We start from the raw sequence: 14,707 nt of genomic DNA, 5'->3' as shown, positions 1-14,707 counted from the left end.
AAGTTTCAAAAGGAAAATTTCTTTGAAGAACGCATGTACTTTATTGAAGAGAACCCCTATGACAAGCCTCAAATGAGGCATCTGAAGTTTTGGACTAGGACTCAGATGAATTACTATGCCTCTGTGCTATGTGGACGAAACAAGATATTCCAGCACAGGCATATTCCTCATGTTGAACTTGAAGCAATACCGTGCCTGGAGCCAGTCCTCAGTGTACTACATGATGCTGGTTTACTCCCAATGTGCTCCGACATTTCTGACTGGAACAACGAGCTAATTCTTTAGTTCTATGCCACTCTTCACATATCTGGCAACCCTGAAGACATTACCACTTGGGTGTTTGATTGGATGTCACAAAACACTCACTACAAGGCTCCTGCTACTGAACTCCTCCGAGAACTGCCTGTACCAATTCCCTCATATGAGGTTGTGAAGCTTTATGGTGAGCGTGAACTGCCAAATGGGATGATGGAACTCCTCATGAAGCCTTTGGCTGAAGGAAAACCTCCGAGAACAACCTTCCTCGTCCACGAGCTCAAGTACACACCCAGATCTATTTACAGATCCTCTGCAGTGTGCTCGCGCCGATCAAAGGCCATGATGATGAAGAAGATGTTGTAGGCCTCATGAAGAATATCCTCTTCAACATTATCCATGGTATTCCTATCAACATCCATGATTTCTTCTTGAGGACTTTGGCAAACAATGCTACGTGTCCTTTTGATCACAAGATATATGCCCCATGGATCATGACATTCATCAGGACAAGGACTGGCATCAACTTCCACGCTAATTTCCAAAACCATGTTGGTTATATGCCTCCTATCCGGGTCAACAAGAAGACTTTCGAGTCCATTGAAGGAAAAGGAAAATCTGTGATTGAAGAAGGAAGTAGGCCCCTTGATGGCCAGTTCAGAGAGCCAGAAGCTTATTCTTCATGGGATGATACTGAGACTCGTCCGACAAGCCCCGTTCCTCCTCGTGTGTTGAATACAAGAGAGCTCCTCCTCAGTCTTCATCGGAAGGTGGATCGCAATCACAAGTGGGTCAAACGCCAGTTTGGCGCCATTGTGAAAACCCTCACTGACACACAGAACTCTGTGAAGCTCAACCATCATTATCTGCATGAGGTCTTTGATCGCACCTGGGCTACACTTGCACATCTGAAGACTCAGACTGAGCTTGAAGAAATGGACTTTGAGAGAGACTTTGAATGGTCGTGGCCTCCCAAGAAGAAGTTCAGACCTATTCCAGTGCCAGACCTTGAAGACAGTTCCTTTTCTTCATTTCGCACTGCTGAAACTGATGAAGAACAGCTCGACACTGCTACCGGTCCAAGGAAGAAGACTACTCCGAAGAAGCATCACGGCTCTTCCTCAACTGCCACGAAGTGAAAATCTTCACGGACGTTAGTCCTCAGTTTGCCCCTTTTTGTCACTTGATGACAAAGGGGGAGAAACTTGAGAGTTAATCTTCAAGCGGGATATTTTTGGGGCTTATGAACTATATTTAAGTTACAAACTCTTGGCTCTTCTGAAGTTTTTATGTAATGAGTTGTAACTTAAGCCCGATGGTACTCTGATGCTTTTGAACGTTTTTCTTCGCATGCTTATTCCTCAAGTTTTAATGCACGCATGCTGGAATTCGTCGGATACCATTTGTCATCATGCATTTTCATTTTCTTCATATGATATGTTACATATATGCATGATTTACAAGACTCAGGGGGAGATCTCCATGATATAAATCATCAATGTGCATTTGCTGTGAAAAGCAAAATCCTCAAGATATGCACATCTTCAGGGGGAGTCTCTCTGAATCTTGATTTCAAATTCCTCAAATGAGTATTTACACTTCATATTTTTTATCCCTGTTGAAGACTTAACCTAATTGTCATCAACCACCAAAAAGGGGGAGATTGTAAGTGCATCTAGTGCCCCTTAGTGATTTTGGTGGTTTGAAGACTTATAGGTTAAGTATCTAATGTGTTTATGAGTGTACACAGGATCTATAAGTCATTGAGGAGTTTGAGATATTTGAAGAATAGCGACCCCTAAAAATGTATGTCTTCAGTTGAAGAAATTGGTCTGAAGCTGAAGAAATGAATCGCGAGGAATCTACGATGAAATTGATATTCCTCATGAATATACTGATATTGAGAAGTCCGGTGTGTCGTGAAGAAAATCACTCTGAAGAATTTGAAGCGTGAAGATTTACACTTTCTGTTTTATTTTATTCGCATTTGAGTAATAGGAACACCGTACTGTTAAAGGGGGTCGAAGTTACACTATGGAATGAATTTTCTCATGATGCTCAACCCAAGCCTAATCCTACCAAAAGCCTCAAGTGAGGAATACGAGTGACATGAGAACTCCCACAGTTGAGGGTTCTGACTGTTTTGATAGCCACGCCAAGTCATTGGTCTTATCTACTCCAACGGTCATATTATTTAAGGGCATTAGTGTCAAATCATGTCGGGATGCTCCCAGGCTATAAATAGCCACCCCCACTACCACTAGCTGGTTGGCTGCTCCGTTAGAAACCGATACTTGTCATAAGAGCAACCCAATTCCTCAAAGTCTTCAAGAGTAATTCATCGGTGAGGAAATACCCCATACACCGAAACCACAAACCAAACCTAGTGATTGAGCATCACTGAAGAAGTTGTTCGTGTGTGGGACTGAAGCCTTTTACCTTTGAGGACTGTGCATCCTCTAGACGGTTAGGCGTCATTGTCTAGAGCTTTCCAGCAGTCAATTGTGGATCGCCGGGTGACCAAGTTTGTGAGGGTTTGGAAGTCTGCCCTAAAGACTTACCACGAGTGTTGGGCGAGGGCTATGTGTCCTTAGCTCAAGGAGAATACGGTAGGGACCGTGTGTCCCGGGACTGTGTGTCCTTTGATTTCAATACCAAACCGCTCCAAACCAGATGTACGACTGTCACAGCAGTTGGAACTGGGTCATCAACGTCTGTCTTCACTGAGAAACGGGTTCTAATTCCTCAACTCCTTAATTTCCACGTATTATGTGTTGATGACTTTCACTGCGACTGTTTGAAGAATTTGCTGAAGACTTTCTCTGAATTTCCTCAACCCCAAATTCTTCACGTCAGTTAATCGTCATCTGTATTCTGCGTGCGTGCTCACAGTGCAATCTGTTTTCACATTCTTCACTCTGAAAAACTGCTGTTGTGAAACTTTGCACTTCAGATCCTTTATTGTTTCCGCTGTAAGTTAGTCATCAGTGAGGAATTTCCTCAAAAGGAATTTCCTCAGTGATGAAATTATAAAAATCTCCTATTCACCCCCCTCTAGTCGATATAACACACTTTCAGAGCTGCCCGTCGGTGTGGTCGCTCCCCGACCTCACTGATGAAGGGAATGTAACGCGGGCGCTTTCCCCAAGCTCCCTGACATGGTGGCCGGCGTCGGAGGCGACGGATGCACGGAGGACGACGGCGGCGCACTACTGCTCTCTCTGCTACCTAATCTACAAAGAGATTACCTGGGGAGGAAGAAGGAGATGGAGGGAGGTGGCGGCGCTAGGAGGGGGAAATGCGGAACCCTAGGTACTAGGAACGCATGCCGAGGCTATATGGGGGCCGCGGATGGGACGACGCCGTCAGACCCTCTCGCTCTCTCTCTGCAGTCTCTGACGGAAAGCAGGCATAGGTCGACGCCATCAGGAGAAGGACGAAGGAACGCACGGTGGGCTCTCGCTGGGGAAAACAGAGGGAGATGGGCCTCGAGAGGGAAAGAGGCCCAACGCTGGCAACATGTAAGAGAAAAGAATCCCACTGTGGTTTCTTATTTAACACCAACATAGACAAAAAAATAAATACACAGGCTAATCTGATAATGCTGAAAATAAAGCAAAAATACCCCTGGTCATAAGGAATTATGACCTATTTGAATAAAATATTAAAGGAATATTTGGAGCAACTAAATATTTACAAAACAGAACATAATCCTCTGTTTTGTGGATATTTGCACCTCTCAATCAAAGTTTCAAAACAACAAATACATGTCTCCACATCCACCACAAAACATACTAAATCATGGGAATATTTGAATGAGGAATGGAGCAAGTGAATATTGGGTTTGAGATAAATGAGAGGAAGAAGGTTTTGAATCCTATAAGCAACCAACATAGCTTCCTACTTACAAATAACACCCAGCATTATCTCACATGCTATCACATCACATCACCACATGACACACCACAACATGGAACACAAGAACAACAAATACAAAACATGGATGAATGGAATGGATGCATGCATGCAAAGGAAAACAAAACAAGGTGACACATGAAATAACACATGCATATATCTCTCATGGCACTGACATGATGGACCCACATACAGAAGGTTCCAAATAGGGCAAGTTACACTCGTGGGGCACAACAAATTCTCCCACACTACAAAAAGATCTCGACCTGAGATCTAAGACGGAAAGAACTCTGGGAATTCAGAATGGAGGTGATCCTCGCGTTCCCAAGTAGCCTCTTTATCGAAATGGTGTGACCATTGCACCTTCAGAAATTTAACAGTCTTGTCACGGGTCTTGCGCTCTGTCGCCTGGAGAACCGCAACTGGATGCTCATGATAGGATACGTCGGGTTGAAGGTCGATGTCCTGAAGATGAACTGTGTGCTCGGGAGTCTACAAGCACCTCCGGAGCTGAGAGACATGGAACACAGCATGCACATTTGCAAAGTTTGAAGGGAGCTCAAGCTGATACGCAAGGTCGCCTCTCTTGCCAACAATTCTGAAAGGACCCACGAAACGAGGCGCAATCTTGCCTTTGATGCCAAAGCGCTGCGTAGCCTTCATAGGCGACACCTTGAGATAGACGAAGACATCGAGCTCATGAGACATGTCACGATGCTTGCTATCCTAATAGCTCTTCTGACGGGACTGCGCTGCTTTGAGGTTATCCCGAAGACCCGACACATCTCTTCAGCTTCTTCTATCAAGTCATTCCCAAGAATCTGATGCTCGTCGGTCTCGGCCAGTTGAGCGGGTACGACACTTCCTGCCATAGAGAATTTCAAACGGAGCTTTGCCTGAACTAGCTTGATAACTGTTGTTATACGAGAACTTAGCAGAAGGCAGGCAGTCTTCCCACTTCATGCTAAAAGAGATAACACAGGCTCTCAGCATATCCTCAAGGACCTGATTGACTCGCTCCACTTGACCACTCATCTGAGGATGAAAAGTTGTGCTGAAGTGTATCTTCGTGCCCATCGCAGACTGAAAAGAATCCCAGAACTTGGAAGTGAAGGTACTTCCGCGATCCAAGAGATCATCATAGGCACGCCGTGCAAAGACACTATCCTGGAAGTGTACAACTCTGCAAGCTGAGCTGCGGAGATGGATTCCTTGACTGGAAGAAAATGAGCCACTTTACTCAACTTGTTGATGACGACGAAGATGGCATCATTACCCTTCTTGGACTTCGGAAACCCGGTGACGAAATCCATCTCAATATGGTCGAACTTCCACTCGGGAATGGGCAACGGATGCAAAAGACCTGCTGTACATTGATGCTTTGCTTTCACCCTTCGACATACATCACATTCATTTACGAACTGAGCAATCTCACGCTTCATGCGAGTCCACCAGAAGGTATGTTTCAAGTCCTGATACATCTTGGAGCTTCCTGGATGTATTGAGAGCTGAGAGTTATGAGCTTCTTCCATGATTACCTTACTGAGATCACCTTTCGGAATGACAAGACGATCCTCAAAGAACGACGTGTCTCTGGCATGAACACTGAAGCACTTGTATTTGGGAAGACCCTTTGCTATGCCAATCTTGACTTTCTTCACCATTGCATCAAGAAGTTGTGCTGTTCGGACCTGATCTTCCAAGGTAGGAGAGATCTGAAGATTTGCAAGAAATCCCTGAGGTACTAACTGAAGGTTGAGATTTCTGAAAGATTCACAAAGGTCAGGCTAGAGAGGCTTCAGAATGAGACTGTTGTAGTAAGCCTTCCTGCTCAAAGCATCTGCCACGACATTAGCTTTGCCTGGCGTGTACTCAACACTCGGATTGAAATCTTGGAGCATTTCCATCCAACGAGTTTGCCGGAGATTCAGGTTAGGCTGGGTGAAGATGTACTTGAGACTCTTGTGATTGGTGAACACTTCAACCTTTCATTCCAACAAGAGGTGTCTCCAAGTCATCGGAGCATGTACCACTGCTACGAGCTCAAGATCATGCACAGGATAATTCTTCTCCGCTGGCTTCAACTGCCTAGAAGTATAAGCAACCACTTTCTTCTCTTGCATCAGAACTGCACCAAGACCTTGAAGAGAGGCGTTGCAGAACACTTGGTAAGGTTTGGAATCATCCGGAGGAACCAAGACTGGAGTAGAGGTGAGCTTCTCTTTGAGTGTGTCGAAGGCCAACTAACACTCTGGAGACCAAGCATACTTCACACCCTTCTGAAGAAGATTTGGGAGAAGCTTAGCAATCTTGGAAAAGTTCTCAACGAACCTTCTACAATAGCTTGCAAGCCCGAGAAAGCTTCGAAGCTGCTTCACATTGTGCGGAGGCTCCCATTCAACAATGGCCTGCACCTTCGACGGATCAACTTTGATGCCCTCGGCAGAGATGATGTGCCCAAGATAGATGACTTCTTTCGACCAGAACTCACACTTGGAAAACTTGGCATATAATTTGTACTCTCTCAGCTTATCAAGCACCAAACTGAGGTGTTCTTCATGTTCTTCCTCGGTCTCTGAAAAGACCAGAATATCGTCGAGATACAGCAAGACGAGCTCATTCTTGAACGGAGAGAATATGTAGTTCATCAATCGACAAAATGTCGGAGGAGCATTTGCCACACCAAAAGACATGACCGTATACTCATACGAGCCAAAACTAGTCCTGAAAGCAGTCTTCGGAATATACTCTTCGCGAATGCGAATTTGATGATAGCCCATTCTGAGATCGAGCTTGGAGAAGATCTTAGCCCCTTTCAACTGTTCGAACAACTCATTTATGTTCGGAAGTGGATACTTGTTCCTGATTGTCTTCTTGTTCGATGGACGGTAATCGACACACAACCGGTCCGTGCCATCCTTCTTCTTGACAAACAGAACTCCACTGCCCCACGGAGACGAGCTCGATCTGATCAAACCCAAACGCTCCTGCTCATCGAGTTGCCTCTTAAGTTCCTTCAACTCTTCTGGTCCCAATTTGTATGGCCGCTTGCACACAGGCTCAGTACCTGGTTCAAGCTCAATACCAAATTCAACTTCTCGGTGCGGAGGCATTCCTGGTAGCTCTTCTGGAAACACATCTTCATATTCGCAGACCACTGGGACCTGTGAAATAGGAGTAATCTCACCCTTTTCATTCAAATAGAATAGACAGATTGTATCATTGCGCGCTGTGAATATAATCACGTCCTCCGAAGAGTGAGTAAGCTTCACTTCTTTAGCTTCACAATCAATCGATGCCTTGTTCTTGGACAACCAGTCCATACCAAGGATCAAATCAATGTCGGAATTTCCCAAGACAATAGGAGACGCCAGAAAAGAATAACTCCCTATCTTGACAGAAGCACCCAGAACGAACAACTGAGAGCTCATCCGCATACCCGGAGACACCACTTGCAATGACTTGGGTAAAAACTCGGTCGCAATATTATTACCAGAAGCAAAGGGATATGACATGAAAGAATGCGATGCGCCAGAACCGAACAACACTTTAGCAGGAATATCATTGACGAGGGGGTTACCCATGATCACATCTGACGAGTTTTCTGCCTCAGCCGCATTCACCATGTTGACTCGAGAAGACCTGGGGTTGAACTTCGTGAGATCATTGCTTGGAGGTTTACCTGGAGGAGGAGGCGGAAGACGGAGCTGAGAAGTGCACTTGTTGGCATAGTGACCCTTCTGCCAACACTTGTGACAAGTAACATCTGCTGGCTGACGGTACTGTGTCTGAGGAGGCCCTTGCTTCTGTTGCTAGAATCTCTACTGAAAAGCTGGGTTGGGTGGGTGGGAAGAACCACGACCACCTAAATGCTTGAACTGATGTGTGTGCCGAGGAGGAGGAGGAGACACCCAAACTTATGTTGCTTTTGAACCACCTGCGTTGAGGAAGACGAACTGGAATCTCTGAAGCGCTTCTTAGAATTCTCCACCCTGAGCAAGGCTGCCTCAGCCCTAAGAGCTAAGTTGTAGAACTTATCGAACTCCTCAGGATCGTGCAAAGTGAGAGCTAACTACAAATCTTCTTTCAAGCCACCTCTGAACTGATAAATCTTGCTCTTCTGATTAGGGATATCCTGCAAGGCGTATCGGCTAGCTCGTGGAACTCGGCGTTGTAATTGTACATGGAGTTACCACCTTGCTTCAAGCGCCTAAACTTCTCACACATTTCCTCCACGAAGCTGGACAGGATGTAGTGGGATCTGAAGTCACGGCAGAACTCATCCCAAGTGATCACTCTAGCACCCGTGGAATCCTTCAACTATTGCCACCAGATAGATGCTTGCCCCTTTAGCTAGAATGTTGCAAACTTGACGAAATCCTCAGGACGAACATTGCTGCATTCAAAGTGCTTGTTCATGTCACGGATCCAATCCTCAGCATCAAACGGCTGGTCACAGGAAGTGAAAGTCTTCAGCTAATTTGATAGGAACTGACTCAGATTAGCAAACTGATTGCCACCATGCTGGGAATTGCCTTGCTGCTGATTACCCCTCTCTTGCAACAACTGTAACAGCATCTGAGTGTTTGCATTTGTAGCACAAATCACCGCGTGCCAAGCCTCTGCAGGAGGAGGCGGCGGCAGAGGAGGATTCTCCGGAGGAGGAGGTGGTGGTGGCACATCCTCACGCCCTGGATTCTGACGAGTTGGTGGAGCCATCCTGAAGACGAACAACACATTAGCCCACAGAATAAATTGACGATATAGCTGAATCAAAATGGCAGGAATATCTGAACAGGAATATTAGCAATTGAACTCGAACAAAATAGTAAGAATGCTTCCTCAAAGTGACTGTCGACCAAATTCTGATTAAGACCACTTGCAAACAAGTATGAGCTAGAACTGCTCGGAACAAACATATGATCGAGATTTCATCCGATATCTTCGTGGATAAGATCGCACGGGCTCGAATTTACAGTAGCCATCCTGTGCAAGGTAGTGCACACGACTTACGAAGTATCCCCGAGTTGTAGCGAGCTACAAGGACTCTTTAAGACACAACGAGAACCGCTGTAAGACGACCGTGAACAAACATACCCACTGAATGTCGAATCCCAACCTCACATCATGCATTTGTAGGAAGATTGTCCTATAAGTCACTACTTGATATCCCACCTATGAATTCCCGAAATATCTGGTCATGCAATCTGGTACACGGATACAAGGAGTAATATTCACACAACTCCTATACTAACCCGTCCACTTTATCACATCCGTCAACACATAACCACAATCTCGGACCTTCATCTACAACAGACCCTCGTGATCACAACGATACAAAGTATGGCCGTACTCCCGAACAATTTGCACCAGTACTCGGGACATCGGGGTTATCTCGCCACTACTAGTATTGAAGCAATTACGAACATCCTTCGTTCTAAGATACTCAGAAATCTGAATGATGGCGATGTGCACAAGAATCCCCTGGAGCTCAACTCCCCGGAAGAAATCAAGGCAGACAGGAGGCACCAAGACAAAACTCCGTCACATCGATATCATATAGATTTCAAAAATACCCGCGTGATCCTAAATTTTTTTTGAGCGAGAAGAGGAGTAGAATTAAGATTTCCTAAGACGGGAACCTCACCAGAGCATGGAAGAGGAGAAAAAGAATCCTACTCTCCGATATAACTAAGACTCAAAACATCTTACTAGACTCGAGCCGGCCAAGTACGATCACACAAAGGCTCCTATGGTCGTAAGGCTCTGATTACAAACTTGTAACGGCTAAGATGCGATCCTTTCCGACTTTAGTGAACGAGGCCCCAAAATGGAAAGAAGCGCATCTAAGCGTTCCACAAGAACGATAACATATCACATACATAATAATATAGAATGACAAATAGGGATTCATTGCCATCTCATAAATAATATCAGAGTTTACATCACACATAATTTCAGACAAGGTAGTTCCGCTACGGACTACATAACATGAGAAATGGCTATGCTACCCTGCATGCTTGCCCACGATCACGACCACGCCTCAGTCTTCTGGATAGTTCACGTATAGGCGGTCGTTCTCCTCATCGTATTGCGACACCAGCTGTGTGCCATCGGGATGACCTGTGTCGGGCGTACCTGTACCTGTTGGGGTGTTGAAGTAATCTGTGAGCCACAAGGACTCAGCAATCTATGACCTCGGTGCTAGAACTAGTCAAGTTATTAGGTAGGAAAGGTTTCAGTGTTTAGGTTGCAGCATCCTAAGCTTTATGGTGGCTAGCTTACGTAGAACAAGTGTTTGAAGGTGGTCTATGCTAGCGATCGATGACTAGCTGATCAATAAGTGAACCTGAACACCTACTTACGTCAATCATTATCCCATCGTGTTCCCGATCGAAGAGAGGTCTTCGAAGGGGACAGTCACGGTTACACACACAGTTGGCAAATTTACTAGATCATGTTCAAGTTATCTATAACCGGATGTTAACAAATATTCCAAGTTGCCACATAACCGCGGGCACGGCTTTCCGAAAGATTAAACTCAGGGTTGCTCAAACTAGTCCATCACAAACGGTCACGGGCCGCAAAGTAATCCTCTATCACAAATCTCGTGATCTCGTCGGATTCCTTAGAGGAAAACCTCAACTCTGGGGAGAACCAAAGCTTCAGCTGGATTCCTATACGCAAGACATATCGCTAAGGTAAGACAAGACTAGTAGGACCTCCCGTCGTGTTGACGACCCCGATAAGAGCCGCGTATCTCAGTCTCAGGACACGACGGATGGAACTAGCTACGAGAACCAAACCTCAAGTTTCCTTGTGGTGGCCCCGCAGGCAGACCAGGTTGGACCAACACTCATGAGGAGCACTGGTCCGGGTTGTTGATTAATTCCTCGGGGTGGCCATTCCCTATGCAGATTATTATTAAGTGATTAGCAAATTAACACCAATGTTGGGTCCTGCCGGACAAGTCTTAACAATATGCGATTTATCAAGGGGGTCCCCATAACAACCCCGAACGTGTTAGGAGCGATGAGTTATGAAAACAAACACCGGTAGCCGGAAACTATGGCGGCAATAACGGAAGAAAACACCCGGCAAAAGGCTAGGCCTTCCGTTATTTACCAAGTATATAGGTGCATTAATTAAATGACAGATTAAATATAATGATATCAAGCTCATGTTATCACATGGGACAAATTCACCTGCAACAAGTAATGCTAACATTAGTAGCTGAGCAAGCCTACTTAGCCATTCAAGATTTGCTAGGGAGGGATAAGTGTTTGGGTTTTCATGGCAATATCGAGAGGCAATTATTTCAGTGGTAGGAAGCGAGCATATGACGTAAGAAACGTGAATCTAGCATAACAAGTCTAGAGATGGAATCAAGGTCATATCATCTTGCCTGTGATGTCCTCAGCTTGGAACTGCTCTTGTTCGTCCTGCACGTACTCTCCCGGATCCACGTACTCGCTCTCCGATCCCGGTGCTACCCAACATAAGAATAGCATCCAATGAACAACAGCACAACAAGATGCAACAAGCACATGATGCATGAGATGAAAATGAACATGCATCTCTATTCTAGTCACTAGCACATGCATAAGGAGATAATACAAACTTCTGGACAGAACTGCACTCTAAGCTATCATGACATGCATGAGGATGACATGAACAGATGCATAACGCGAAAACGATGCAAAAATATATAAAGAACGTTACGAACGGAGCTACGGATCATCTGGAAACAACGAAACAAGAAATGGAGTTCTACGGATCAAATCCATCACAACACACTCCAATGGCATACCTATGGTATTCCCAGGTTGCCATATCACAAAACAAACAAGAATGGATGGGGTGGTGCAAGGAATATCACCACAATATCAACTATGTACTCACAAGCATCAAAACATCAAAACTATACATTCTGTCATTAACAACATCATAGCAGTTTGAGAGCTACATGCAAAGCACCTACAGCCACCCAAATATGCCAAATAAGACATGTGGCGGTAGCTATTCAAAATCTCTACAAGCCCCAACAAAAAGATAATACAAAGGAGTTACACACAGAAAGTTCGACAACTGCTAGACAAACACAAAAGCTACAACATTCCAATTGATAAAAAAGGCTGATTCTCAACACATGGACTTCTACAAGCACAACAAGAGGAGAAGAAAATATAAGCAGATTCTCAGACTTTGTGAAAATCACAGGTTTTCACTAAAATGGATTTTCCAGCCACATGCCTACTTTGACTAAGCACCAATTGCACATATGAACTCCTAAGCATGAAACAAAACCAACATGCTATAGAGGGGGTCACCCTCTACTGCCACAACAAAGAATCACCCTCTTGGGCTCATCACATCACATGGAACCAAGCTCTAAACATTGAATCAAACAGAAATATGACATTCCCGGAAAGTGTTCCACAGTGGAATCTGAACCCACCATTGGATTCCTCGGATGATTCTATCCCAAAAACATATATAATACATAGGCACTTGCATAGAACAAAAGAGCACAAAGCTAAGAAGAAAATCACATGGAATCACATAGGGATGAATAGTGCATCATCACATGTGCTTCTCACTAGATCATCATCTACACATGCACTTGCACACTCTCACAAGTCCAATGGTGCACATGAGGGGTAGACCTCATGCTAATGTACCTTAGCACACCACCACACACACACATACATCAAGAACATGCATAAAACAAGCACCTACACATGCTAATTGGAAAACACACACTACTTTTACTCACATCATGCTTCCTACACATACAAGCTTGCTCATGTGCTCATCAAGACACTCCATGCCTTGGGAATGTGTGAGACACACACACAAGCACACACAACAACACATGAGCATCTACATATACACACACACATAAGAGCCACTATTTCTACACCACAAAGTATGTGGGGAGGGGGTGAACCCTCACACACACAAAAGATCACACACTAGCACAAGATAGTGCATCAGCTCTACATCATGCACATAAGTAACACACGCACACACATGCATAACTATTCTAGTGCAAAACCCACAAGCTAATACCACACACATACAAGATATCTAGTTCACATAGCACATATGCACTCAATCCTACACATGCATAACTACACAAACTAGCAAAAATAACTAGGCACACCTACTGTTTGGAGGCAAGCAAAATACCACAGATGCTAACCTAGCATGCCACGACAATAAACTAGCAGGCAAAAGGAAAACAGTAAAAGAAATGCACAAAATAAAAGGAATGGGGGGGGGATCGAACCCAGGACTTCCTGGTTCCCCATCAGCAACAACACCACTCTGCTACTGAGCATGCACTTGACAGATAAGGGGATGCTTGCGTGGTAAAGTGCTACTGAAGCTACTGTGCTAAGAGAAAATAACACAAAAAGGGGGTGCTGCCGCTGGGACTCAAACCCACACCCTCACGCCAACATACGCACGGCAAACCACTGGGCTACGAACGGATACTCGACAGAACAGAGGGACTCTACAAGGTGATCTACCATGAGCCGCCCTGCTGTGCTCTACACAGTGATGGCGGCAGCGTCGCTCACCGGAGCGGCTCCTGCTCCTACTGCTACGCCAGTGAGGGGAACATCTATGCTACCTCTTCTACTGCGTTGGAAGCCCCTGCTCTGCTATGTTGCACAAACCCGAGCACATCCATACAACACATCACACACACTACTGCCATGCTCTTCTCTAAACAGAGACACTCGGCCACGAAGCATCTAGGTGCATCTACAGAGAGGGACGGAAGGAAGGTGCTAGGATCACTTAGGGGAAGGCTTGGAGAGGGATCCGATCGGAGGAGGCAGCCTGAAGAGGACCGGAGCCGATCTGAAGAAGCCTGATGCAGAACCGAAGTAGGGGAAGGAGTCCGTCGGGAACACGCCGGAGACGAGGGGCTGCCTGTCGGTGTGGTCGCTCCCCGGCCTCACCGATGACGGGAATGGAACGCAGGCGCCTTCCCCGAGCTCCCTGACATGGTGGCTGGCGCCGTAGGCGACGGATGCACGGAGGACAACGGTGGTGCACTACTTCTCTCTCTGCTACCTAATCTACAAAGAGATTACCTGGGGAGGAATAAGGAGATGGAGGGAGGTGGCGGCGCTAGGAGGGGGAAACGCAGAACCCTAGGTACTAGGCACGCATGCCGAGGCTATATGGGGGCCGCGGATGGGACGGCGTCGTCAAACCCTCTCGCTCTCTCTCTGTAGTCTCTGACGGAAAGCAGGCATAGGTCGACGCCGTCAGGAGAAGGACGAAGGAACGCACGGTGGGCTATCGCCGGGGAAAACAGAGGGAGATGGGCCTCGGGAGGGAAAGAGGCCCAACGCTGGCGACAGGTAAGAGAAAAGAATCCCACTGGGGTTTCTTATTTAACACCAACACAGACAAAAAAATAAATACACAGGCCAATCTGATAATGCTAAAAATAAAGCAAAACTACCCCTTTTCATAAGGAATTATGACCTATTTGAATAAAATATTAAAGGAATAT

This window comes from Hordeum vulgare, chromosome 6H (assembly GCF_904849725.1).
Source record: "Hordeum vulgare subsp. vulgare chromosome 6H, MorexV3_pseudomolecules_assembly, whole genome shotgun sequence".
In the NCBI taxonomy this organism is placed as follows: domain Eukaryota; kingdom Viridiplantae; phylum Streptophyta; class Magnoliopsida; order Poales; family Poaceae; genus Hordeum; species Hordeum vulgare.
This window is presented reverse-complemented; position numbering follows the sequence as displayed.